A 25,718-nucleotide genomic window follows, 5' to 3' on the forward strand; every position below is an offset into this window, starting at 1 on the left:
TGTGCTCCGTGGCCTGGACGTGAGTTCCAGGGCTGATGTGTCCAGCTCTGCATAGTAGATATCGGTGTCCTTCAGACCAGAGCTCTAGGAATGAGGCAGAAGGGAGAGATGGTAGGAGGCAGTGAGGGAGGGGGAGTAAGGACCAGAGGAAGTGTCCCAGGGCCAGGAATTGGGATGAGATGGGGACGTGTGGGAGTGAGGTGTGGGAGTGAAGGAGAAAAGGGAACCAAGAAGGATTGATTGTGTGGTATGGAGGGAGGGAGTGAGAGAACCAGAAGAAAAAATCAATCAGTGACAAAAGAGAAGACATGGGTTCAGAAAAGGTGTTTACCAAATCAGTCACACGCATTTGTGTGCTCTGCTAAGCTGTATCCCCTTGGACCGCTGTGGGGATGGGCAGAGGAGGGTGGACCCTGCTCCAGGTCCACTGTACTTGGCTGTCAGAGATCATTTGGGCCAACCCTCTCCTTTTTCAGAGGGAAGAGACTGAGGCCAAGGAAGGGAATGTGACGTGGTCTTCCCAGGTCACATGGAATAGCTGGCAGGGCATAAAGTTGAACTTGGAGTCAGAAGACCTGGCTTTGAATTTCAGCCAGGCCATGTGCTGCAATTGGTCAGATTATTCAACCCACCCGAGCCTAGTTTTTCATCTATAAAATGGGGGAATAAAACAATCTGTTACATGAATCATCACTGTTAGAATGCAGGCTCCAACTTCCGCCCTGAGTACTTTGGTGGCTCTGTATGACTTGTCTTGACTTGGAAATTACTAGATAAGAGTGCTCTGAGGGCAGGGGCTGCCATGAAGCTGAAAAGGCAGAGACACTCCCTGGCACATATGGGCATTAGCTCTGCTGATGACCCCTTCTATGGCTGTGCCCAGCTCCCTCCCCTCAAGGGCCCTCGGTTTCCCTTTTGGCAAAGTGGTCCCTGATCTCTGAGGTGCTGCCAGCTCTCGTTCTTGGACTGTTCCTCATACGTGCCTCCTCCTCAGCTCGCTGCCCATGATGGACCTGTCCACAGAGCAGGGGCCGAGGTATAGAGGACTCCCCCGGCTTGGAGGGCAGGGAGGCGGCTCCTCGCCATGGGAGGCATTCCCCTGTCTCTGCCCTTTGGTGGGGCTGCCCATGCAGTGGGAAGGTCGAGAGTCCTGATTTCAGCAGCGTCTATCTGGTGTCCATCCGTGAAGCTGATCGGTGTGAAAGTCAAGTCAGACTCTTTGCGACCCCATGGACTGTAGCTGGCCAGGCTCCTCTGTCCATGGGATTCTCCAGGCAAGGATACTGGAGTGGGTCACCATTCCTTTCACCAGGGGATCTTCTCAACCCAGGGAAGAAACCCAGGTCTCCTGCATTGCAGGGAGATTCTTGCAGGGAGAGTCTTTACCATCTGAGTCACCAGGGACACGTGGCCCTGGTAAGTTTAGCGCAGTTAGCTCCCGATTTCTCAGATGTGAAAGTCACACCCCGAGGCCTTTCCTTTGTCAGTCCCCTGTGCTTTCTGAGCCTGCCAGGAGGGCGTGGAGGAGGCACTTCCTCTCCAGGTGGAAGGGGCCCAGGGAGGAGGTTGGAGGTATAGGAGGCCAGTGACAGAAGGAAGGGGAAGGGGGCTGAACAGACAGGTGGGGAGCAGTTCCTGGCTCCCCGGCCATAAGCTGGAGGGCCTGTGAAGGTGGCCAAGGGCCAGGGAGGTGGGCACAAGGCCAGCAGGGCAGTGTGCAAGCACGAGCTGCTGAGGGCAGAGGCCCAGACTCCCTTCATCCCTGCGGGGCCCTGGAGACAGGCAGATTGTGGATTCCAGAAGGCAGGACTCCCATAAAGTGGGAGGGTCACTGGCACTCGGGGCTGGGGTGAAGACCATCCTGTGGAGGCCAGCAATGGATGCCCTGACCGTGTCCCCATTCCACACTTGCAAGGTGTGGCAGGATGAATGGATTCTACCTCTTAACCTTCCCATCATCACAAGGATGTCAGAGATAGGTGCGTCAGGTGGATGTGAGGCTGGGGGTGTCCTGGAGCTGCCAGACTCAGGCCGGGACCCCTCAGTGGAATTCCCAGTGAGGCTGTCTGCTGAGAGACCATCAGCGTCCATTAATTTCTCTACATGGGCTCTTCCCAACTGAGTGCCCTCTGGATGGAGCAGGCTGGGCTCTGACCCCCACGGAGGGCTGGGAGATTGTGGGCTGATGGCAAAGTTGGTTTGGGACCATCTCATGCAGGTGGGTAGAGGGGAGTTCTCCAGAACAGGTGGGGCTGCCCTGGATGCCCTGGCACTTTGCCTTCTATCTTAGCAGAATCCATCACAGGAGACAAAGGAGCAATGCTCTGAGACTCCTCCTTGGACTGGGGGAATCCTTGGCTAGAGATCAGGGAGCCAGCACCCCATAGGCAAGTTGTGTTCCTGGCTCTGGGCACCAGCCTTACCAGCCGGTCCCCATCTCATCCCAGGAGGCACACACCTCTTGGCCCAAGTTTGGGGAATGGGTAGAAGTCTCATCCCGAGCAAACCATTAGTTCCATCCCAAGCTCATTTTTGCCCTGGACTTCCCATACTCCTTGCTTTGTCTTTCGCTGGAGCAGCCATGGAAACGCACCACTCAGACCTGCCGTGAGGAACGTGGCTGAATGACAACTCAGCTCCCGCCTGGCTGGACCCACCAGGGGATTTGCAGAAGCTGCGTGTCCCCTGGCTGCTCCTGCCAGTGACAGAGCACCACCAATGCTGGTGGGGCTCCCTTCCCGGGGGGCAGGACTTCTCTAAGGCTGGCCTGAGGACTCCTCTTGGCTCAGTACAAGCTTTCCCAGAGCCACGCTGCCATCTGAGGCTCCCCCATCCCTCCCCCCTCCTTTCTCAGGCCAGACCTGCCCCTGCCTTCCCCTGTTCCCTCCCTTTAACTGTCAGCTCTGGTTTTCCCCAATGAAGCTCTTGGACATCAAATCTTGTCTTCCTGTCTCTTCTTGGAGGGAATGCACACAAGTGGTACCGGGCAGGTCTGAGAAAATAGGTGTAAAAGGGAAAGTGGAAATTTGGGCCTGGCTTACTCACTGCCCAATGGCAAGGAGGCCCCACCCTGAGTGGAAAGCAGGGTCCAGAGAATCTCTGGCACAACTTGGCAGCCGAGTGGTGAAGCTTCCACCAACAGGGGCCTGGGAGGGCGTGCTGGTGGAGGGGATGCTGTTTCAGGCACAGTGACTCAGGCTTTGAGATGCCCAGGAAGTGAGGCTGGAGGGACAGCAGAGTCGGCTAGTTATTATTTTAGTGATGTTGTCACTTATGGAAGGTTCATGAGAAACTGAAGGTCCCTGACAGGTAAAAATTCAATATAAGAGCCAGAGGCCCCTCAGGGAGCTTTCACAGGGCTCCATTTCCTCCTGCTGTGGACACAGGATTTGGAAGTGAGAATCATAGGCTTTGGAGAGGCTCAGCCACGCCAGCTTTGTTCTCGTAAGTGTGGGCTCAAGCTGAAAAAATCTGCAACTCTGAAACTGAGTTGGGGATAAACGGATAGAGGTCTGTTAGGGAAATTAAGAGGGAGGAAATCTTGTTCAGGCTTCGGAAGCAGGAGAGCAGGCCTCTGACTGACTTCTGACCCTACCTGGACCGCGTGCCTGCTTGCAAACACACCAATTGTCTCCAGCAAGTCAAGCGGCACCTTAGACAAGAGAGGGAGTGGGTCTTGGAATTTGCTGAGCCCCTGTAGGCCTGGCCAGCCCCCTGGGGTCTGGAAAATCTTGTGACTCACAAGGTGAAAACCAATAGCATTCTAAAAGTTAATGGAAAACCAGAACTGCATTTTTGTGTGCAAACTGACGATGATGTCTGTTTGTGGCCTGAGATTATAAGTGGTAGCTCCCAAAGCTGCAATCTGAAGTCTCACCCATGGGGTGAACACAGTGCCTGGGACCTTTTGCCAGTCGGGACTCCAGATTGCTGTTACACGGGACTTCCAGCGGTGTTCAAGTCTGGATGTGAGTCGTCAGCCCAATTTGGTGATGTATGTGCTGTTCCTTCTCTCTGTGGTTTCTATTTCTTTGCTTTTAATGATTGTATATTGAAATGAAGTTTTAAAATCCTCTATTGAAAATTGACATTGTTTATTGTGTGTGTAATGAGAGGTTTCTGTTGTTAATGAATCCTTCGAACCTAAAATGAAAGTAAAACTTTTGGGAAAACAAGGTCTCCGGACTTCCCTGGTGGCTCAGTGGTACAGAGTCCGCCTGGAGGGCAGGAGACACGTGGGATCTGGGAGGATCCCACGAGCTGTAAAGCAACTGAGGCTGTGTGCTGCAACTAGGGAGCCTGGGATCGGCAACTACTGAGCCCACACCTGTAGAGCCTGTTACTCTACAACAAGAGAAGCCCCCGAAAAGTCGCCACCCACATGCAGCGATGAAGACCTAGCACAGCCAAAAGAAATATATAAATAAACTTATTTTTAAAAACAGCCCCAACACAAAATAAACAAACGAAAAAGGCTCTTGAGGATATGTCCCTCAGAGCACACGGAGGTGCCTGGCCTAAACCAGCAAGAGCTACCATCATCCCAGGCTCACCCTACAAGGCGAGAGGCACATTCTTCGAGAGCTGCCCCGACCCGCCTTCCTGGCTACCAGGCTGATAGCTAAGTTTAAAGCCCAGCATGACCCAGCTGGGGCCAGCTGGACCTGCTGAGGGAGGAGAGAGTGCGTCCAAGGAGCAAGGAGTGGCAGGAATTCTCTAGGAATTCTAGCAGAAGCTGGGCGGGCATTTGTGGGTGGGATTTGGGGGAATAAGCAAGACCACACTGACCTGGGGGCACTTTCTCAGGATGTGGGATTCAACAGCCTGGCAAGGACCCCAGAGAACAGGGCAAATTTACTGCTGGGGGACATGGAATTTCCCAGTGTGGGACTGGGATGGACATGCTGACGCCGCAGTGAACCCCTGGTCTGCGGGACACAGCTGAGTGGAGCCCTCCGAGACTGCCCCCACCTGCTAAAACAGTAGATCAAAACCGATACCGCACCTGAGGTCAGAGTCATCACAGAGCCCTGAAGGTCACGCGGTGGGGGTTCCCTATCTTTTCTCCGTTTAATTCCTCAATCTGGATGCTAGAGGAGGACTGCTGGCCCCCACAGGCTCATCAAGCAGCAGCTGACTGCAGCTCTGATGCCCTCCGTCCCGGCTCCGTGGCAATACTCTAGAGGGCCTCTGTGTGGCGCTGTGTCCCCAACAGGAAGACGACATGGGATGAAAACAGGAGTGGCCCAATGGCCCGGTGGGGGGATTCTGTGCTTGCCATCCCCGCCACTCTGAGCTCTGCAGGGTGCACTTGGACTTCTCGTGTTTTGGGCCAGCAGGCAAGGAGTGGCATCTTGGAAGGCGTAACTGCCCCCGATCAGCGGGAGGAGATCAGGCTGCTGTCACTCATGTGGCAGGGAGGACTCTGTGGAGGACACAGGTGACTACCTGGGTCTCCTCTGCCTTAGATGTGAGTGAACACATGCGGCAGCCCTGGCTTGCCAAGGGTGTGATTATCAAGGGCTCAGACGCCTCAGGACCGAAGGCAGGGGACAGCTGAGAGAGAGGATTTAGAAGCGTTATGGGAAGGAGGGGATGAGCACGGTTGTGGGTCTAAAATTTACGGGAGCAATGAGGGCTACATTCTCAGGAAGAGACCCCAGAATCACAGAGGTGCAGACCCCTGTGGTACCAGGGTCACCCATGGTGGCTTGGGGACACGCACGGCTTAGACCTCCGCCCCGGGCAGCCCCTCTGGAGCCACCTCAGCTTTTGTGCTGTGCCCACACTTGCCCAGGCTGCTCCCACCAATGGCTGGACGTGATGGGGTCCTAGCACAGCTGGTCCCTGCGGAACGGGAGGCTCTTCTCATCATAGCTGTGGCTCGAGGTCTCTCTGTGGCCTGCCCAGAGCTTCTGCAGAGTGTGTGGTCATTGAAGACTCTTCCCACGCAGCCTTCCTTCCCCCTCCATCTCCCCATCCACTCCTTCTTCTTCACCAGTGTCCCTCCCCCCATGACTCTGTGTCTGATCCCATCTTGGTGTCTCCTTCCTGGGGAGACCCGAACCAACACCAAAGCTTTGGAGCTCCATCCCTCCCCAGGTCCTTGCATCCAGTCTTCTGCTTCTAGGCTGGGCTGTCCATCCTCCCAAGACTGAGGAGCTGGGAGCCCCTCTCCCTAAAGGTGAGGCAGCACTTCCTCCTCCCACTTCTTCTAGGCATCTACCTTGGAGCCTCTGGAAGTCCTCCCCAAGATCTAGCCCAAGCCAGCCAGCCTTTCAAATGGTACCTGCCACTTGAGTGGACTCCTAGCCCAGAAACCTCAACAGAAATTGAGAGAAGCATTGCACCCTTGCTTAATGCCCTTGAGTGTGTGGGCAGCATGGGACTGGGCCCACCCAGGCTGGGGCCAGTAGGCTTGGAAGAGGGAATCTCTACTTGTTGGTCCCTGGGGCCTCCTGCAGGCTTCCCTCCAGAGCCCTGCCTTGGTGAACGGTGCACGCTGTCTTCTTGGCTCCCTCTCACTACTTGTTGGGAAGGAGAATTGATGACAACGTCAATAATGCGGCTTGTATACAAGCTGCATCGCCAACAAACCTGAGTGCTGGGAATAAATCCTCTCCTGGCCCCGTAATTGCTCTGTAAGCTGAAAGGAATTACACCACTCTTGGCAACACTGGCGCCTCCCTGGGATGCTGGAGGTGACCTCCATGTACCACCCCACAGGCTGTTCTCACGAGTGTCCAGCCACCCTGGTTCCCTCATCTCAGGGCCTCTGGGTCCAAGACTCAGAGTGTGCCTATCACCTAACTGTTCCTGCCCATGCCTGGGGGGCAGAAAACTGGCTCACTCTGCTCTTCCTCCCAAGTGGTCTTGAGTCTTGAAGCCTCCAACTCATTTGAGACTTCTGTCAATCCACCGTGAGCAGAGCCTGGGGAGGGAAGGCTGTTGGGGAGGGTACAGGGCTGGAGCCACGTGCTTAGTCTGGGGTTTGTATGAGAGGAGAGACAGAGAGGAGGGGGCTGTCCTCAAGCTGGGGCTGCCAGGTCTGGCCCTCAGGGAGGGCTGCGCCTGCCAGGCTGAGGGGGCAGCAGTCAGAGAGCGGGGCCCAGACGTCGCTAGCGGGGATTAGGGCCAGGTGCAGCTGTCCCGTTCCATCACGGCCATTTTTACGCCAAGCCTGGGCCCACTCTTCAGGACAGCCTGCAGGAGTCTTCCACAACTTTACAAATCGCTCCCTTCCAGCATCTTCCCTCGCTCCCAGGCCTCAGGCCCCACTGCCTGCCCCATCCCTGCCTTTTTCTCCTCTCCGCCTCCGTTCTCCTTCCACTCGGGGCTCAGACGAGGTTACTGACTCCTGACTCGGGGCCACGCTGAGGGAGGAGAAGGCTGATTTGGAGAATCCTGAGCAGGGCATGGCTTTCTCTCTTCTGGAAACATTGGCGTCTCCGCACGCCTTCCTTCTTTACCCACTTTCAGGCCTGGAGATACTGTGCTTCCTCATTGTCCTGAGGTAGGGGCAGGCGAGATGATGTGCTCCAGGTGGGAGATTCCACCCTGCCCGGTGCTGGTTACGTGGCCCAAAGTGACATCCAACTCAGGACTCTAAAGCCAAGCTCTCGGGGCGGGCTGCCTTGCAGCTCTCAAGGCCTCTGAAGCCGACAGGCAGCCAGATGGCAGAGCTGGGCGTTCTGCAGCATGCAGGAAGCCCATGGCTGCAGATGCTCTGTATGAGCTGGTAGCCACCCTTCAAACCTCTTCAGGTAAACCCCATAGGTCTGGCTGTCACTGTGACTGCTGCGTGGTAGGACTTGGACTTGGGAGCCAGGGGACCGAGGGCTTGAATGGTCCTCTCCACTGTTACTTGTTGGATGACCTTGGGCAAGCCCCTTTATTTCACTGAGCCTCAGTTTCCTCATCTATAAAATGAGGGCAAGGATAAGACTTATCATGCTGATTGCTGTGAGGGTTAAACAGAGCTGTGTTTGAAAAGTCTCAGCAAAGTGCCTGGCACACAGTCGTGTTCAGCACTGTCCCTAGGCCCCCTTGTTGGAACTGGCAGGGCCAGGCAGTGCAGCCTGAACATGGGAGTTGAGGTTGTCCAGCCACTGTCTAAGGAACCAACTTTGTGTCCACTGTGAGTTTTAGCTCTCTTTGAAGCCTCTAGATTGACTGAGGAATGACAAGTGGCTGGTGGTTTTCTTACCCCCTGCGTGGAATTGGAAGGTGGGGACTGGGTTGGACCTCTGGGCTGAGCTGAGCACCCAGGATCAGAATCCTGCCTCCCAGGGGCAAGGAACGCTGCCTCCTAGTGGCAAGGTTTGGCATCTTGAGACGCATTCTCTTTGGCCCTTCCAGCCGAGAGGGAGGGTGGTGAGGCCTGGCTCTCTCCCTAGTGCCAGGAGAGGGTGTGTTATCTTTGGGCCCAGGCGGTCTGCCCCGGGTCTGTGGGCTGGCACTATTACGGGTACCGCCCCGGCCCCTCAAGTCTGCTGAAAGGAGTGGGCTCTGGGCAGAAGTGGCAGGCTTTCAAGTGGACGCTGGCCCTCGGAGCAGCTGGGAGCAGGGCCAGGAGGAGGGGCTGTGGCTGGCTTTCTGGTGGTCACTGGCAGGTCCAGGGACTGGGGTGCAGGGTACAGAGCTGGGGGGCGGGCAGAGCTGTGGGAGGGAGAGCTGGGCATCAGGCTGGGGCTCTGTCCTCCTTGGAAACGCCACCCTCCTGCCCTGGTCCGCAGTGTCCAGCACCCGCTTTGCCCTGAGGTGCCCGTGGGGGTGTAACTGTGAGGGACCTCCTCTCTCCCCCTCTGTCTCAGGCAGCTGGGCTCGTGGCCGGGCTGGGTGGAGCTGGCCTGGGATCAGCATCCTCAAGGCTCAGGGGTCCTTACCAAGGGGTGGTAGGAGGGGGAGGCCCCCAGATCGTAGTAGGCGGGCTGTGGGGGCAGCTTCTGCGGTTCATCCTCTTCCTGCTGCAGCTGCTGCTTCTCCAGCTCTAGGCCGAGAGTCTGGAAGAGAAGGCGGGTGAGTGGCTGCATAGACTCTAGTGTGGCCCTGAGCCGGGCAGCCCTCTTGGCCCCTAGAGGCTGTAGATTCCTCCCCTGGGTCCCCATGCACCCCCTGTCCCGCATCCAGCACTTTGGTAGCACCCAGGAGGCATGAGGGCAGCCTGAGCCTTTTGCTTTGCGGGCTCCCTGTGGCCAGCCATGTGCCAGGCATCAGTTAAAAAAAAACAAAACAACAAAAACTGTAAATTTTATATTGAAATATAACCAATTAACAATGTTGTGACAGTTTCAGGTGGACAGCAAAGGGACTCAGCCGTAGCATCAGTGGATTTTTTTAATGAATGATCTGAGAGGTGGAGAAAGAGGTTCCCTTGGAAAGCAGGGGTGTTGGGTAGGGAAAGCCCTAGCTTGTTATTTCTCAAGGTGGGAGAGAGGAAGGCCCCAACCGTGGTCTCTACCTGAACCTGGCCTTGTGGGAACTGGCCAGGGCTAGTGGTGTGCTGCAGATCATTCAGGGGTTCGGGGAGTTGGGAGGGCTCTACCTTCAGGTTGGCCCCCTCCCTGAAGTCCATCTCCCATTTTTCTCTCCCTGCCCCCTCACTCTAGGGACCCAGGCCCACCTGGATGTCCTCAAGTGCAAGGTGGCTCTGCCTGCTGGGAGAAGGTTCTGGCTCCTGGGAGAGAGGCAGGGCAGTCCTGGGGGGGCGGGGGGAACAGAATGAGGCTCACATGAGTTCTCTATCCCAGTCAGGCCCCCTGACCATTTCTGGTCCCAGAGCCCTACTCACAAGGGTGGCCTGGGCTCTGCTCCCATGTGGCCTCCTGAGTAGCCAGAGCGTGGTAGAGTGGAGGCTGAGAGAGACCCTCCCATCTTTCCAGGTGTCTCTGCCTCCAGTCCAGCCCAGTCCAGCCCAGGCTAGCCCTCCCTCCAGCCTGGGCCTAGGAACCAAGTAAGTCTCAGGTGCCCTGGCTTGAAGGACAGTGGGAAATTCACACGGGCCCTCAACTGGGAGCCAGGATGCAAGGGGTCTGATCAGGTGCAAAGTCTCTGGGGGCATCAGAAGTCTTAGTCATCACAATAAAGAATATTTCAATGTAACATTTAAAAAATCAAAAAGAATGCAAAAATCCATGATGGACAAAATATCAACATTTTAAGTAAAGACAAGATCAGTAAGAGGGCTATGCCAAGCCATATCAGAGCCTGAGGCAAAAAGAAAAATCAGTAATACTGAGCTTGTCTTTAAAGTGTTGATATGTTGTTCATTGTAGATTTTGAGCATTCATTTTGATTTTTTAAGAACGTTGCATTAAAAATTATTTCTCATGATGATGCAGGTTTTTGGCGCCTCATTGAACTTGATATCAGAGGCAAGGACCCCACTCAGTTCACCCTGGTCCAGGTCACGAGAAGGTGAACTTGTATATGGTATTTCGCCTCTATGCCTCAGTTTCCTCAGAGAAGATAAAATGCATCTTTGTAACCCAGCTTAAATGTTGGGTGGTGCCTGCCTGCAGCCAGCCCTCTAAAGGCTCAGCTCCACTGCAGGAGGGTCAGGGCCCCCTCCCACCTCACAGGTGACTGTGCTGTGTTTAGTCTCTCAGTCCTGTCTGACTCTGTGCGACCCCATGGACTGTAGCCCGCCAGGCTCCTCTGTCCATAGGGATTCTCCAGGCAAGAATAGTGGAGTGGGTTGCCATGCCCCCTTCCACGGGAACTTCCCAACCCAGGGATCGAACCCAGGTCTCCCACACTGCAGGCAGATTCTTTACCGTTTGAAATACCAGGGAAGTCAGGAGGAGGGAATGAGGCTCTGCGGCGGGGGCAGTGAGGTAGCCCTGAGCCCCTTACAAGGGCAGGGGCTTCAGCAGCAGCCCGTGCGGGTGAGGAGCAGGAGGGGGCAGTGTTGGGTGGGCAGAGGATGGGCTTGTCCACACTCACCCGCCCCCATCCATCTCCAGCCGGTTCTTCTGCTGCCGGTGATACAGAAAGAAGACAGTGAAAGCCACACTGAGGATGAGGACCATGGCCACGGCACACCCCAGGAGCCTCGCCATAATTCCTGGGCCCCCCTGGGGGAGGGGCTTTTCTGGAACCAAGAGACCAAAGTGGAGAATGAGAGAGTGGGGCACAGAGAGACAGAGCGAGGGCAGAGGGAGAGAAAGAAAACTTCTGGAGGCAGAGAGGCGGGCAAGAAGCAGCAGCGTCGGAGCCGGAGGCAGTGTCCTGCCCTGACCCCTCTCCCCGGGGTCTCCCCTCCCCATCATGCTCAAGTTCCAGGAGGGGCTGTCCCAGTTAGGGCAGGACAGACCTCATGTCTGGCTCTCCAGGGCCCTAGAATCCCAGCTCTGCTCTGATCTTGGGATCTGGGGCAGGGAGGCAGGAATAGGGGTAGGGAACATAGGGAAGGCAAGGGGTGCTCAGAGGTGGGGGTCCTCACCCCTCCTTCCATCTCTGGCCCTGCCAGGAAGATCCCCGTTGAGGAGTTTCATTTCCTTCCCCTTCCTACCCAATTAAGCAAGCAAATAAACTAATTGGTGCGCTGCCCTCCCAGCTCTGGAGAAAGCATGAGGATTCAGAGAGGGAAGATGGGAGCTTGAGGTTGATGGGGATCCTTGGGGGAAATCTAGTCTGTCCAGTACTGAGAAGGTGAAAACCCCACAGGGCCGGGGTCAAAAGTGAGGGGGATTAAGCCGCCCACTGTCTGGACCTACCGGGCCATTGCCCAGGGAGCGCTGGTCCCAGGGGTGGAAAGTAGGGCTGGGGCAGGTTGCAGTCCCTCTCAACTTGCTCTGTGATGACCTGGGCAAAGGACCCAGCCTCTCTGAGCCTCGGAAAGAGAAGGGCCTGGGAGGTTGTGAAGGTCTGTTGAAGGATTTCTCAGCCTGAGCAGGGGCCACTGCGGTCCCTAAAGATGAGGACACCATGAAGCTGTTGGGACGAAGCCTGGGGCCAGGGGCATGTGCTGCTTTCTGGCTGGCCCTGCTGGCCCAGGCTTGGCATGGGAAGCCAAGCACAGTGCCAGGCCTTTCTCTTCCCTCCCTCTGCTGGGCTCCATTTCTCACCTCTGACCCTCCCAACACCCAGGAAGGAAGGGACTGAGGAGAAAATCACACACTTTCTTCCTTCCTTCCTCCCCGCCCCATCCTATATGTAATTAAACAGGAGAGCACCTGAATAGAGATGCTAAATTGCAGTTTGCAATAAACATCATGGAGCCAATTAATTCCCTGAAGCGGGATTGACAAGCACCTGCCTCTCTGTCTCTCTCTCTCTGCTCCATCCCAATGCCCTGAAGGAGGAGGTGTCTGGCAGAGCCCTCGGTACCAGCTTGGCTCCCAGTGAATCTGCAGCCCCTCTGGCCGGGCTCCTGAAAGTAATTGGAAGGCAGACACTTTGCAGAAGCTCTGGCGCAGCATCCGTCCATCCACAGCTGGTGGGCTGTGGTCCTGTTGGAAGGGCAGTGTCTGCCTGTGTGTGTATTATAGGGACTCGGGAGCCCCAGACTCCACGGGCCCTTACGCTCCCCCAGCACTGTCTCTCCTCTCCTTTCTCGGACTCTCGGGCTGGGGCACTGCAATCCATTAAACAAACTTTGTCTCCTTTCCCCTTAGTTTTAGCTTCTTAGCACTCACCATCATTCCTCCCTGGCTCCTCTTCTTTGTCCTCAAGCCTTCCTGCCTTCACTTCTGCACCTTCTGGCTGTGCGTCTCTTTTGGTTTGGCAAGCATTTACTGTGCATCTACTGTGTTCCAAAGCACTATTCTGATGCTGGGCAACAAAGATGCATAAGTGAAGACACCCTGCCTAGCTCACCAAGTTCAGGTTTTTTCTCCTGCCGCAGTCAGTTCAGCTGGGTGGGCCAGGCCTGTGTGGGATCCAGGCTGGAGGGAGAGACAGCTTCGTGTCAGCCCTGGCCTCGCTCCCTGCTTCCCAGTGCCCTCTCCCAGGGCCTCTCACCCATCACCTTCTCAGTGACTCTGGGCCACTTCAGCAAGGGAGGCAGCTGTCTTTCTAAGGGGCCTTATAACATGCTGACAGAGCAAATAATAACATAGGCAAATGAGTCTGTAAAGGCACTAAAGGTGGTCATTACAGAAATTAAGGGCCTAAAAGGGTGGGATGCTGGAGAGAGGGCCTCAAGGGTACCAGGGCCAGAGGGGAAAACTGACTTTGTCTCTTCAAATTGCCCTCTGTCCACGTCCTACTCTCTGAAAACATAAGCGCAAGTTCTCTTTGAGCCCCTGGGCCCTGCCTGCTCTACCTGGAGGGCATCACCCTGGAAGGAGAAATAATAGTGGAGGGAAAACGGGAGATGGGGATGGGAAAAGGAGCAGGCAAAGAGGAAAATCGACCTGAAGTCTCCAGCATGCCAGGCGCTGCCTGGCACCTTGGCTGACTTGGGGTTCATTTGATCCTCACTTCAAGGCTGCAAAATTAGATCATGCTGTTCCCAGTGAGCAAAATGAGGCTCAGAGAGGTTAAGTGCTTCTCCCAAGGTCACCAAGCCAGTCAGTGGCAGAGTGGGCACTGGAACCTGCATCTGTGTAACGTTCCCCGACCTGTCCACGGGGTCTTTTCAGCCATCCTAGTCCCTCGCACACATGGAGTTGCCATCCCCTCTCCCTCACCAGACACAGCCCTGTACCCACTCTCCCCTAGTTGCTTTGTCTCTGGGTCTTCTCCCCTTGACAGCTGGGAGGGGGGCCCGGTGCTGGCCCCAGCTGGAGCCCTGGCGCTGTGCCCCCAGACACTCTCTGGTTACACTGGGACAAATCCGTCCCCCTAGCCCCAGCCCCCAGCTCCACAGGTGTTAGGGCAGGACTATCACCTGCAAACAAGCGGGCTGGCCAGGGCTGGGCTTAGGGGCTGGGAGAGCTGGGAATCATGGTGTGAGGGAGGGACGAGGGGCCTCCAGAGAGCAGCTCCTGTGAGCCAGGCTGGGTGCTGGGCCGAGGTTGGTCATAGGCTTTATTCTACTGAGAAGGCTCAGAGAGGTTAAGTCAATTGTCCAGAGTCCCACAGCTAGGAATTTAAGGGCTGAAACTGGATCCAAGTCGACTTCTGAAGTCTTTTCCTCCTGTGTCATCACCACCATCTGAGTCACCATTTTCTTGGGCTTCAAAATCACTGAAGATGGTGACTGCAGCCATGAAATTAAAAGACGCTTGCTCCTTGGAAGAAAAGCTATGACCATCCCAGATAGCGTATTAAAAACCAGTGATATCACTTTGGTGACAAAGGTCCATATAATCAAAGCTATATTTTTTTCCACTAGTCATATTGGACCATAAAGAAGGCTGAGTGCTGAAGAATTGATGCTTTTGAATTGTGGTACTGTAGAAGACTCTTGAGAGTCCCTTGGACAGCAAGGAGATCAAATCAGCCAATCCTAAAGGAGATCAGTCCTGAATATTCATTGGAAGGACTGATGCTAAAGTTGAAGTTCCAACACTTGGGCCTCCTGATGAGAAGAGCCTGTTAACTGGAAAAGACCCCGATGCTGGGAAAGATTGAGGGTAGGACAAGAAGGGGGCAACAGAAGATGAGATGGTTGGACGACATCATCAACTCAATGGATATGGATTTGCAAACTCCGGGAGATAGTGAAAAACAGGGGAGCCTGGTGTGCTGCAGTCCATGGAGTCACAAAGTGTTGGACACAAATTAGCAACTAAACAGCAACAACTGTGCCAGCAAGGCCTGGTCAGTGTATCCCAGAACCTCCCCTCCCGAGGCAGAGTCAGCATCTATCCCGGCTCATGCCCCAAGGGTGACCCCCAACCAACTCCTCCTTACCTGTCTCTGGGGTTTCACCAGTGACATCCCCTAAGCCTTAATGTTCTCACCTGTCATTCCTGGTTTTGGGGTCTCAGACTGGGAAACTGAAATCCCCAGCTGGGAGATAAACGCACACCTAGGTTTAGACAAGGGTCCTGCAGGCCAAAGACAGTCCAGGACTTGGTTCTTCTTGGAGCCAGATCTGCCTGCTGCACTGAGGCCCCACTGTGGGGGGTGGGAGAGGCTTTGGATCCCCCACAAGTGTCCAACAATCTCAGTCTGCTTCTACCTGCCACCCCCTTCTCAGTCAGGCCCCAGTGGGCCTGAGCCCCAGCCTTTGCTTGGTGGTGGAAAGTGGACCCAGACATCTGCCTCACAGGATGCACGTGTCTGCCTGTTGCCTTTTGCTCAGTTCCGTAAACATATCCTGACACCTTCTATGTGCCATGCGCCTGCCCCCTGGCTAATGGGGGAATCAGACCTGTACGCAAATAAACACTCTATTTTATGGTTCATTCCTCAAGAGAAGTCTGTCCAAGGTCCAGGACAGGTGTAGGGAAGAGAATGATTAGCTCTGGGAATTCATGGGTTCATGACTGAGGGACCTTTTGAGTGGGGTTTTGAAAGCACAATAGGAGCTCTCCAGGAGAATAAAGGCAGAAGAACAAGGTAGGCAGGACATGCAGTGTCGCAGGGACATGGGTGTCAGATGTGGGACATAGAAAGGAAACTCCAAGCATTGGCTCTGGCTTGGAAGTGGGGTGCAAGAGGGGATAGACAGGGCAGGAGTCTGGGGAGAGGTACATAGCAGGCGGACCTGGCTCAGAGATCCACGCTCTCTCCTGCTGCCCCTGCCTGTGGACACTGCTTTCTCAGGAGCTGGACTGACCTGGGCCCTCCTGTGGGCTGCCCTACCAGGACTCCTCAGAGAGCACTTGGCCTCTCTGCCCATGAAGCTGTCCTGGGTCCAGCTGCCTTCTGCTTGCCTCTGTGGCACAGGCAGAACAGGTGTTTCTGGGGGACCAGGAGCTCAGAGGAAGTGGGTGTCTGGAATTGGTGTGGATGCTAGCACATAGGAATGACTGGGGGCGGGGCTGATTACACTGCTGAGGGCCTGCCCGCAGGGTCAGAGTACCCCTGGCCCTTTCTCCAGCCCAGGGTGGCTAGAGTGGCTTCTTCCTGTTGGCCAGAACTCTGGGTTCAGCTTGCTCTAGCTCTGTCTCCCTGTCTCTCTCTCTCATTTCAATGCTTTTTTCCCGGGACCCCAAGCTGAGCGGCTGCTCTACCATCACCCTGGGGGGTCGTGGGAATATCCTCTCTCCTTGCCAAGGAGGGGGGACACACCCACTCCACCCCTCGACTCGGTTCTTACAGAAGAGAACCCTTTCAGGTGCTTGCTTGTGACCCAGGTGGTGAGGAAGTCCACTCAGAGACCTGGAACTGAGAGAAAGTTACAGAGCCCTCTACTCTTACAGAGCCCCATCAGCCAGCATGACCACCTGGTCAGAATGACTTGAACTCAGCCAGGCCCCCCCCCCCCCCCCCCCCCCCCCCGCCCACCACTACCTTCTCGCTTTGGGCTACAGATCTAGGAGGCTGACCTTAGGAGCTGGAGCTGCTAGGAGACCTGCCTGCCTCTTCCCTGGGGTAGGCTTCTGATTTCTTCCTCAGCCCTGGGCTTGGTTGTACTTCATCTTTGCCTCTGCCCTGGTGTGTTGGTATTAGAGAAAAAGTCTTTTATATTTGCCCACGGAATTTGCTGTGGTTCTGCACTCAAGTGAAGATCAGTTTGCAATCACCTTCTTGAGCGCCTCTGGGTGGAGGCTGGGGGCTCTGAGCTCTGCAACCCCATCCTCTTTTATCCCTTGTGTCTGACTCCCATGCTGTTTGTCTGGAGCACACATGAATTATGAAAAGTGCTTAGCACAGTGTCTGGCACATAGTCAATACGTAATAAATGGCTGCTATTTTGTTATGAGCTACTCAATAAATGCATATTGATTGTAATGATGTTGGTGACGTTGGTGATCATGAGGATGTTGGTGATGATGTTGGTGATGATGATGTTGGTGCTTCTCCCCTCCCTGGAGTCCTGGCTTCTTCCCTAAGCTAGCATGCTGGGTCAGATTACACTTGTGGCCACCTCAGTATGTTATCATATATAATATGGAAGTGAAAGTGTTAGTCACTCACTGTGTCCAACTCTTTGTGATTCCATGGACTGTAGCCAGCCAGGCTTCTCTGTCCATGGGATTCTCCAGGCAACAATACTGGAGTGGGTTGCCATTTCCTACTCCAGGGGATCTTCCCAATCCAGGGATTGAACCTGAGTCTCCCACATTGCAGGCAGATTCTTTATCATCTGAGCCACCAGGGAAGCATATCTTACATATGCTTTTACTTAAATTACCTCATTTGATGCCTTTGCCTCTGTTGACAGATGGCTAACTGGAGGCTCAGAGAAGTTTAATAAAATGCCCAAGTTCACACATCTCACTGACAATGAAAGTGAGATAGGCACCCAGGGGTCCAGGTCCTCAGCACAGAGCTCTAAGTGGCCTTGATGAGGGTCTTCTGCAGGGGAAGACAGGCCAGCTCTCTCTTGAGTTTGTCACTTACATAGCTGTAGAATCTTGGGCAAGTCACTCAAATTCTCTGAGCCTCAGTGTTATCATCTCTAAAATGGGACTCACGACAGGGTTGTTGGGCAGAGATGAGCTAATTCATGTCAGAGTCCTCAGCAGAAGGCCTGTGCCCATTCAGTGCTTAATAAGCATTGGTTCCAGGAAGGCAGGGGATGTGTCTGCTCCTTGGGCAGCTCCCAGGCAGCTGAGGCTGGGAACCTTGCTTTAATCCTGCCTGTGGCCTCTCTTCCTTACCTTTAACTTTCCTTAGTCCCTTATCGGTCACGATCTGCAAATTCAACTTGTCTAGGTCTGTGAGGACCTTAGGACATAGTGTGTGTGTGTGTGTGTGTGTGTGTGTGTGTGTGTGTACATATGTGGGTGTACACATATGTGTGCATGTGTGTATATGTATAGGTATATGTGTGTATATATATCAACATATGTGTCTATGTGTGAGAGAGACTTGACACTCCTGGGGAGGGTTGAGGACAGTCACTTCCCACATTGCACACAGGCTTCCTGCCATCTGGAACATTCTCCTCAGTGTCTGCATGCTCCCAGCCCCTCCCACCCAGCCTTGCACACCTTGAGTTTTCATTAGGAGGAGAAAGGAGTGGGGGGGGATGGTAGGGGTGGGGGAAGTTGGGGGGCAGCTAACTTTCCCAGGAGCCAACCCCTCACCACAGGGTTTGCTCCTGAAGCCCCCTCCAAAGTCAGGCCCAGCTGGAGAGAGTTACTGGGATTTCACACACATTCCTGTGGGGAGAGGGGCCATCTCCCTGTCCGGGACCCTGCCAGGCAGGGAGCTGACCTCTAGCCCTTGCGGAGGGAGGAAGATGAGCACAGCTATTGCCCAGCCAGGTGGGGAGGGCTGAGGGGCACAGGGAAGCAGTGTGTCTGTCACACACTTTATGCGGACACTCCCTCCTGACTCCCTGGTGCCTCCTCACCAGCTCCTAACTCCTCCCTCCCTCCCCTTCTCACAAAGGGCTGCTTTGAAGGAGAAAGAAGGGCTGCATCTGAGAAGGCGGACCCGTGCAGTAGGGAAAATAGTGGCCTGGATGCTCCAGTATTTCTAATGCTGTTCTGAGCCTCGGTCTTTTCCTCTGTGAAATGGGGAAATGGTGGAAACACGTGAGATAGCGCACATGGAACTCCTGGCGTGGAGTGGCCCACACGCAGTGCTGTAGCATCAGCGGTATCCTCAGTCTTCCAGCTCTGAAGCACAATGCTGGTTCTCTCCTTTGTCTGGATGGCACTGGAGGGACCAGCTGCCTGAGGTGAGCTCCGGATTCTTCCAGCCCCAGTAGATCCTCGTCCATCATCCCCCCACTGCTGCCCTCTGGAGCCCTGGTCCAGCGCCCAGCAGCAGGAGAGCTGGGTAGAGTGAAGCCACCGCCCCACCCCCAGGCTTTGCTCGCAGGGAAACCAAACCTCACTGGCTTGGGGTTGGGGTCACCTGAGGTCTCAGCCAGGCTCCCCAGCCACCTAACTTCCTGCACTGATGGAGCCTCTGCTGTTCCTTCAGGTGGGGGGCTATCCAGTGGGCCAGGGTGGCCCTGAGGGAGCCTCCTCTCTCTTCTAGCCTGCTTGCAGCCCTTACATCTATGGCCTGCCTCCCTGGGGTTAGGGTGAGATGGCGCCAGTGACAGCATTAAAGCAGCCAAGTCTGACCCTGCCCCACTGTGGCGCAGTGATATCAGATCTCTGCATGGAATAGAAAAATGTGAGGTCAAGGGCAGTTGAGACAATCCCTAGGGAACCGGGGGTTGGACTGAAGGCTACAATAGTCTGCGGATTCCAGAGCAGGCTGAGCCACCAGGCGTGGTCGTGGTCGGGGTGCCAGTGGTGGGTGGAGCTGCAGCCTGACTGCCCCTCCCCCACCCTAACATACACACTGCTCCAGTCTCAGAGACAGCCTCTTGTTCAAGCCCTTGCTCTCTGTTTTGGGGACCGATATCTCTTCCTAGTCTTGGTGGGTGCCCAAAGGGACACTTGCATACGTGCATGCTAAGTCTCTTCAGTCACGGTCAATTCTTTGCCACACCATGGGCTGTGGCAAAGGCTCTTCTGTCCATGGGATTCTCCAGGCAAGAATACTGGCATGGGCTGCCATGCCCTTCTCCAGGGAAAAGGACCCTTACCTACCTACAAAGCTCAGGACTTCACCTGCATGATTTGAGGGTTGGCTGGGGAAGGGCTTGCCCCTCCAACCCTTTCAAGTTCTTCCCCTCCTGGTCTCCCTTTCAACATGCTCTGGCTCTTTTGGGGGAAGGGTCCTCACAGCCCAAACCCCCTCCCCTAAATTTCCTGCCGCAACCCTCACTACCTATGAAGAGACTCCTTCCACTCTATTTCATCTGGGACAAGATGAGCAATTTTCAAAAGGAGTGCTACTAGGAGAATTGGAAGAACAGGAAATATATCGAGATCATGGAGGACCGACTTCTTTTCCTAATGTAATTTACAGTCTAGCCACAGACCTGCTAGAAATCTCTGAAGGTCAGCACTGCTAGCAGGAGACGTGGGCTGCCCTGGGAGGAAGTGAGGTCTGTCACTGGAGGTATTCTAGCAGGGCCTTGACGCCTCCTCCGTGGGGAATGGCCTTGGAAGCTCAATACATAATGGTGATCCTTCACTTTGGCCCAGAACGTCATGGTTTACAAAAGGGCTTTTGCTTGCAGTTTTGTGTCTTTCATGTAGTCTTAGGAAATAGAGCAAGGATGGACACCACAGCTTTATAGATGAGGAAACTGAGAGGCTGGAGAGAAGAGGCTTTTCCCAAAGTCACAGGGAGGTGGTGACCGCATTTGCTGGGATCCACGTTTTGAGCCACCGGGGCAGAGCTGATCTGCCTGTGGTTCCTTCCCCATTTAGTCTCTCAGAGGTGCCTATCCCGCCCACCTGCATCTCCCTCCAGGTTGGACCACTTTTGCAGGGTACATAGGAGATAGCTAGAGGTGATTCTGGAGTTCATGGGGACACAGCAGGACAAGCAGAAGCGTCTCTACAGGGACACCTTAGCCAGGTAGACTGGGGGTGCTGGAGGCTGCCAGGTGGGGCTGCAAGGGGAAGGGGACATGAAAAGGCTAGATTCTGGAAGCAAAAGAACTAGAAGCTAAGGGGCTATCTCTGTCTCCCTGGGAGTCAGGGGTATTGATGTTCTAGCTGTCTGTCCATCCTGGGCAGGGGCCCTCTCCTTGTGGCAAATCCCCCGAATCAAGTGTGTATTGACAGTGATCCCAGTGCTGTCTGCAGTCATTGAAATCAGGGGATTTAGATATGGAAATTCTTATGCTAAAATGCCATGAAATTCAATGGTGCTTCTCTGGGTCTCCTCAAGGTGGAAGGCACAGTTGCACCTGCTCAGGAGGAGCTCAGGTTCTCAGAGGGTGTGCATTGGGCAGGGGAGAGGATGAGCTCCAGTGCCTGGGGTTGGGAGTCGTAGTGCCGAAGGCTTCGGAAATCTGGAGGGTGTTGGGATCTGGACACCTCTGCAGAGGGGCGAAAGAGTGGGTGTGTGCAAAGTTGCTTTTCGTGTCTGACTCTGTTTGACCTTATAAACTGTAGCCCACCAGGCTCCTCTGTCCATGGGGATTCTCCAGGCAAGAATACTGGAGTGGGTTGCCATGCCCTCCTCCAGGGGATCTACTAGACCCAGAGACTAAACCTACATCCCTTATGTCTCCTGCTTTGGCAGGTGGGTTCTTTAGTACCAGCGCCACCTGGGAAGCCAGAGAAGGAGTGGGGTAGCTTAGTTCTGGCAAGTTCTCTGAGTAGCACTATGGGAAGACTCAGATAGAAGATTTAATTTGTTCACATCTCTCAAGTTGAGGGGAAAACAAACTCGAGAGAAAAAAAAATATGGTTACACCTGCACTCTGGGTCCTTCTTGGGAGAAATATTGGAAGAAGTCAGACTTGGATGGGGCGTGGGCGTCTGGGTGGGGGCATGGGGGGTGTGGGTTGGGGGCAGTGTGGGATGGGATTTCCTGCGCATGGGCCACAGGCATCCTAGCACCTGCCCTCATAGTAGGTCTTATTATCTCTAATTCATTCCACTTGCCCCAAATCACCAAGCTCTTAAGAGACAGGTTTGGTGACTGAACCTGGGCCTACATCACTCCCAAACTGGGCCCATCCACCTATGTTTGCATGCACCTAGGCTGGGCTTCAGGAATCCAGAATAACCTCAAAGAGGATCATGTATGTTCCAGCATTTTGTAAGTTATAAGCCGGCGTAAAACTATGGCCCTGGTGGCATTTTGTCTCCCCTCTCTCTCTATTTATTTATCTGGCTGGGTCAGGTCTTGGTTGCAGCATGTGGGATCTCTCACTGGGGCAGACGGACTCTCCAGCTGTGGCTCTCTAGTTGTAGCCTGCAGGCTCAGTAGCTGTGTCACGCAGGCTTCTCTCTAGTTGTGACTCATGGGCTTAGTTGCCCTGAGGCAGGTGGGATCGTGGCTCCCTGACCAGGGATGGAACCCATGTCCCTGCTTTGCAAGGCAGATTCTGAACCACTGGACCACCAGGGAAATCCTGATTTTGTTTTTTATTAAGGGGAGGTTCAATATAGAGCAAACAGCACTCGACTTGGAGTCAGAAGGCCTAGGTCCAAGTTATCAGTCTACTACCTACCGCCTGTGTGACTGTGGGGCAGACATTTAGCCTCTCTGGGCGTCTGGTTAGTCCTTAGCTAAATGAAGCCTCTTGCTTATCTCCCCAGCTGGCTGCAAGGATCCTGGGATGCCAACTTCCTTCCAGCTGCCCAGGGCTCTTGGTCTAGTCTAGCTGATTCTGGCTACAAACATTTATCTGGAGAGCCTCCCTGTGCTGGATATTCTACAACTTCAGGTCACTTCCATTTCACAATGTCGCCTCTAATACCGTCTTTTCTAGGAAATCTTTTCGCATGAGCCCTGCCTGCCTCTAATGACTCCATCTGCTCCCAAGCATGGTTCCCGAAAGCTCGGTGGACCCCACCTGGGACTCTTGGTGCTTTGTGTACTGAAACCTGTGTCAGGCCCACAATCCCCCCAGAAGTTAGGCTGGTGTGACCCCTTCTGCACTATGTGGTCAGGACATGGCGCTGCCCTTTAGGAGAGACTGTGGGCAGGATAGTTCAGTGGCCTCCGAGGCCAGACTGACTGGATGTGAAGCCCAGCTCCCTACCAGCAAGTTCTATGACTTTTGGTAACTCTCTTCATTTCCCTGGTAATAATGGTAATAGTAATTCTAAATCTGAGGTAAGGATTTAATACCCTAAAGTAATTTAAACAGTGCCTGGCACTCACTGAGTGATAAGTCTTAGCTATTATTAAAAGACCTCCATTCACTTTGTAATTTCCAAAGATTATATAAATGTGAGGAATTCTTACTGTTGTTAACTTTCTGGGACTCAGTGTAGCCATTTGTGGGTTGGGGCAAAAGATCTTTGAGGTTGCTCTGGTTCTCACGGTCTGTAATTCTCAAGTAGGTAGATAGATGTCTTGCTTGGAATCAGCACAAGTTGTGCTGTAGGGGCAGTGGGATAGGGCACATGGCGGGGCACTCGGGGACCCAGGCTCGGAAGGGAGAGGCTGATCCCTGGGGCGTGATGGCAGGAAACGCACAAGAGGAGGCAGTGGGTGTTGGAGGGTGAGCCTTTCCAGGCAGGGAGGCCCTGTGTGCCGCTTTTCCTCAGAGCCTGCAGGAGGAACAGTCCCAACCAGCTCTGGACTGCAGTTCCCTTGCAAGCGTGCGATGTCTCCTGAAAGATCTGAATATAAGGGACTCACACTTATCATTGATCAAAACTCCAAATCTTCCTAGGGTGAACTTCGTAGGAAAACCCTGGAGATAGAGATAGCAGCTGGTACTCCCTAAGTGACTTGCCTGGTGTCTACAATGCAGGAGACCTGGGTTCAATCCCTGGGTTGGGAAGATCCCCTGGAGAAAGAAATGGCAACCCACTCCAGGACTATTGCCTGGAAAATCCCATGGACAGAGGAGCCTGATAGGCTACAGTCCATGGGGTCGCAAAGAGTTGGACACGACTGAGTGACTTCACTGTACTCCCTAAGTGTGCTGTCAGAGGAGACACAGGGAGCCCATTCCCAGTGGGGACCCCTTCTCTACTCAGCTTTTCTGGAGGCTTGAATCTCTGCTCTACTAGCAGAGCAGATCCGTCACTTCTCTGCAGAAGAGGGTGGCAGGGGTTATTCTCACCAGTGAGGGGGCTAGTGCCTACACTCCTCCATGTTCCCCCTGCCACAGCAAGCCAGACTCTTCTGGAAGCTGCCCCTGCCCAATACCACCCCAGACACCTGGCCTCAGAATCAGTTACAGTGGATAGAGGCGATGGAATGGGGCACAGTGATTCATCACTGTCGGGGCTGCCGGGGACCTGTCACCCCAGCCTGGCTTTATCTGCAGGGATTGCCCAGGAGAGGCCACCAAGCTCCCATCTCCCCGGCTCCTTGTTCCATGTGTATAAAGTATTGGAATCAGAGAGGTGAAGGGTGTTGCTCAAGGTCACTCTGTGAGAAGCGGCAGAAAGAGGAAGCAGAGCTCAGCATCCTGGCTCCTAGTCCAGGCATCTTTCTAGCATGTTCCCTGCCTCCTGCTTGTGGTCCAGCCCTGACCACCTGCACTTCCATGCCAACCCATTATAGTCTAATGACTAATGTGAAAAGCCCATCTGGGTGTGGCTCACGGTCCTCTGCCTCCTTTTTGGTGAAACTCCAGGAAATCTGCATTGCTTATGAATCGATTGTGTAAAGCAAAGGAAGGTCTCTCCACTCATTCCACCTGGCGTCATCATCATGACCCTTCAACAGCTCATTCCAGTCACAGGGCGTTGCTTTGTGTCTTGTCTCAGAATTCCTGATTCCTGGCCCTTTCCCCTGCTGCTCTGGGACTTCTCCTTTCTTCCTCGTCCTCTGGATCTACTCATCCTGTCCTCACCCCCCAAAGCCTCCTAGGAACCCAAAACAGGGACCCAACCTCAGAGGACCACAGTGTGGCTGGATGGACCCTCCAGAGAATGCATGACAATTTATTAAAACAATTTTTTTTAAGTCGAGGATCCTTACAAAACTCCAAATCTCTGATAGTCTTATGGAAGTGTCGACATCCTTAGTCTTCAGGGAAATTCAAATTAAAATCACAATGAGATACCACTATGCCCTTGGCAGATGGCTAAATCTAGAAGGACAAGATGATATCAAGTGTGGGCAAGGAGGTAGGGACATCAGAACCCTCCTACACTGGAGCATACATTGGCACAACCATTTTGGAAAGCTGGCTGTATCCGTTAATCCTAGTGGGCTTCCCCGGTGGCTCAGGGGGAAAGAATCTGCCTGCAATGCAGGAGCCTCAGGAGACACAGATTCAGTCCTTGGGTTGGGAAGATCCCCTGGAGGAGGGCATGGCAACGCACTCCAGTGTTCTTGCCTGGAACAGAGACAGAGGCAGAGGAGCCATGGGCTACAGACCGTTGGGTTGGAAAGAGTGGGACACAACTGACGTGACTTGGCACACGCCCACGTACTAATCCTAATTCCGCCCTTGCACACACACAAAAGAGAAATGAGTAAGTGCCCCAAAGTCACATACAAGCTTCTTTGTAGTAATTTTACTCGTAATTGCCCCAAGCTGGAAACCACATGTATATCCCCTGAGGTCAGGGTAGAGGGCTGTCTTGAGGCACATTCACACAGTGGAATAAGGAAAAACACACCACACAGGTACATCGCACAGACAGCGGATTGAGTGGAGCAACCCAGACACACAAGTAAGTACACACTCTGTATGATTCCATTTATGTGACGTTCCAGAATGGGGGTGTTGCCTGGGAGGGAGTTTGAGCGAGCCTCTGTGACTTGATCCGACAAGGGTGTTTATATATGATATGTGTGCTTAGTCACTCAGTCATGTCTGTCTTTTTGCAACCCCATGGACTGCTGCCTTGCCAGGCTCCTCTGTCCATGAGATTCTTCCAGGCAAGAATACTTGAGTGGGTTGCCATGCCCTCCTCCATGGAATCTTCTCAACACGGGGATCAAACCCCGGCCTCCCGCATTGCAGGCGGATGCTTTACCCTCTGAGCCACCAGGCAAGCCCATATATGACATGGATGTATACATATAAAGCTGTTCCCTTAAGGTTTGACACTTTGGGAATTCCCTGGTGGTCCAGTGGTTAGGACTCCATGCTTCCACTGCAGGGTTCGTGTCCAAAAACAAATAAATACATAAAATAATATGAAGAGCTCGAAGAAAATAGGACACACCCCAGGCTCAACCCCAGACACCACCTTGCTGACGCA

The 25,718-nt window shown here is 54.0% G+C and overlaps 1 long non-coding RNA gene across 11 annotated transcripts in view; it reads left to right on the forward strand.

Annotated features, from left to right (window-relative positions):
- Positions 1-25,718, forward strand: part of LOC121816679 (uncharacterized) — a 106,759-nt gene that overhangs the window by 49,618 nt on the left and 31,423 nt on the right. For 4 of the 11 annotated variants that reach the window (XR_009596609.1, XR_009596601.1, XR_009596604.1 and 1 more), the window contains exon 1: positions 3,807-3,968. The exons of 2 other annotated variants lie outside the window; for them this stretch is intronic. This is a non-coding gene — a long non-coding RNA (uncharacterized LOC121816679). Of the gene's footprint in view, positions 1-1,482; positions 3,995-18,399; positions 18,692-25,718 lie in introns of those variants that run through there. 5 more of the 11 variants (XR_009596600.1, XR_009596607.1, XR_009596603.1 and 2 more) reach the window with 4 other exon arrangements.

Source organism: Ovis aries, chromosome 15, assembly GCF_016772045.2.
Source record: "Ovis aries strain OAR_USU_Benz2616 breed Rambouillet chromosome 15, ARS-UI_Ramb_v3.0, whole genome shotgun sequence".
NCBI lineage: Eukaryota > Metazoa > Chordata > Mammalia > Artiodactyla > Bovidae > Ovis > Ovis aries.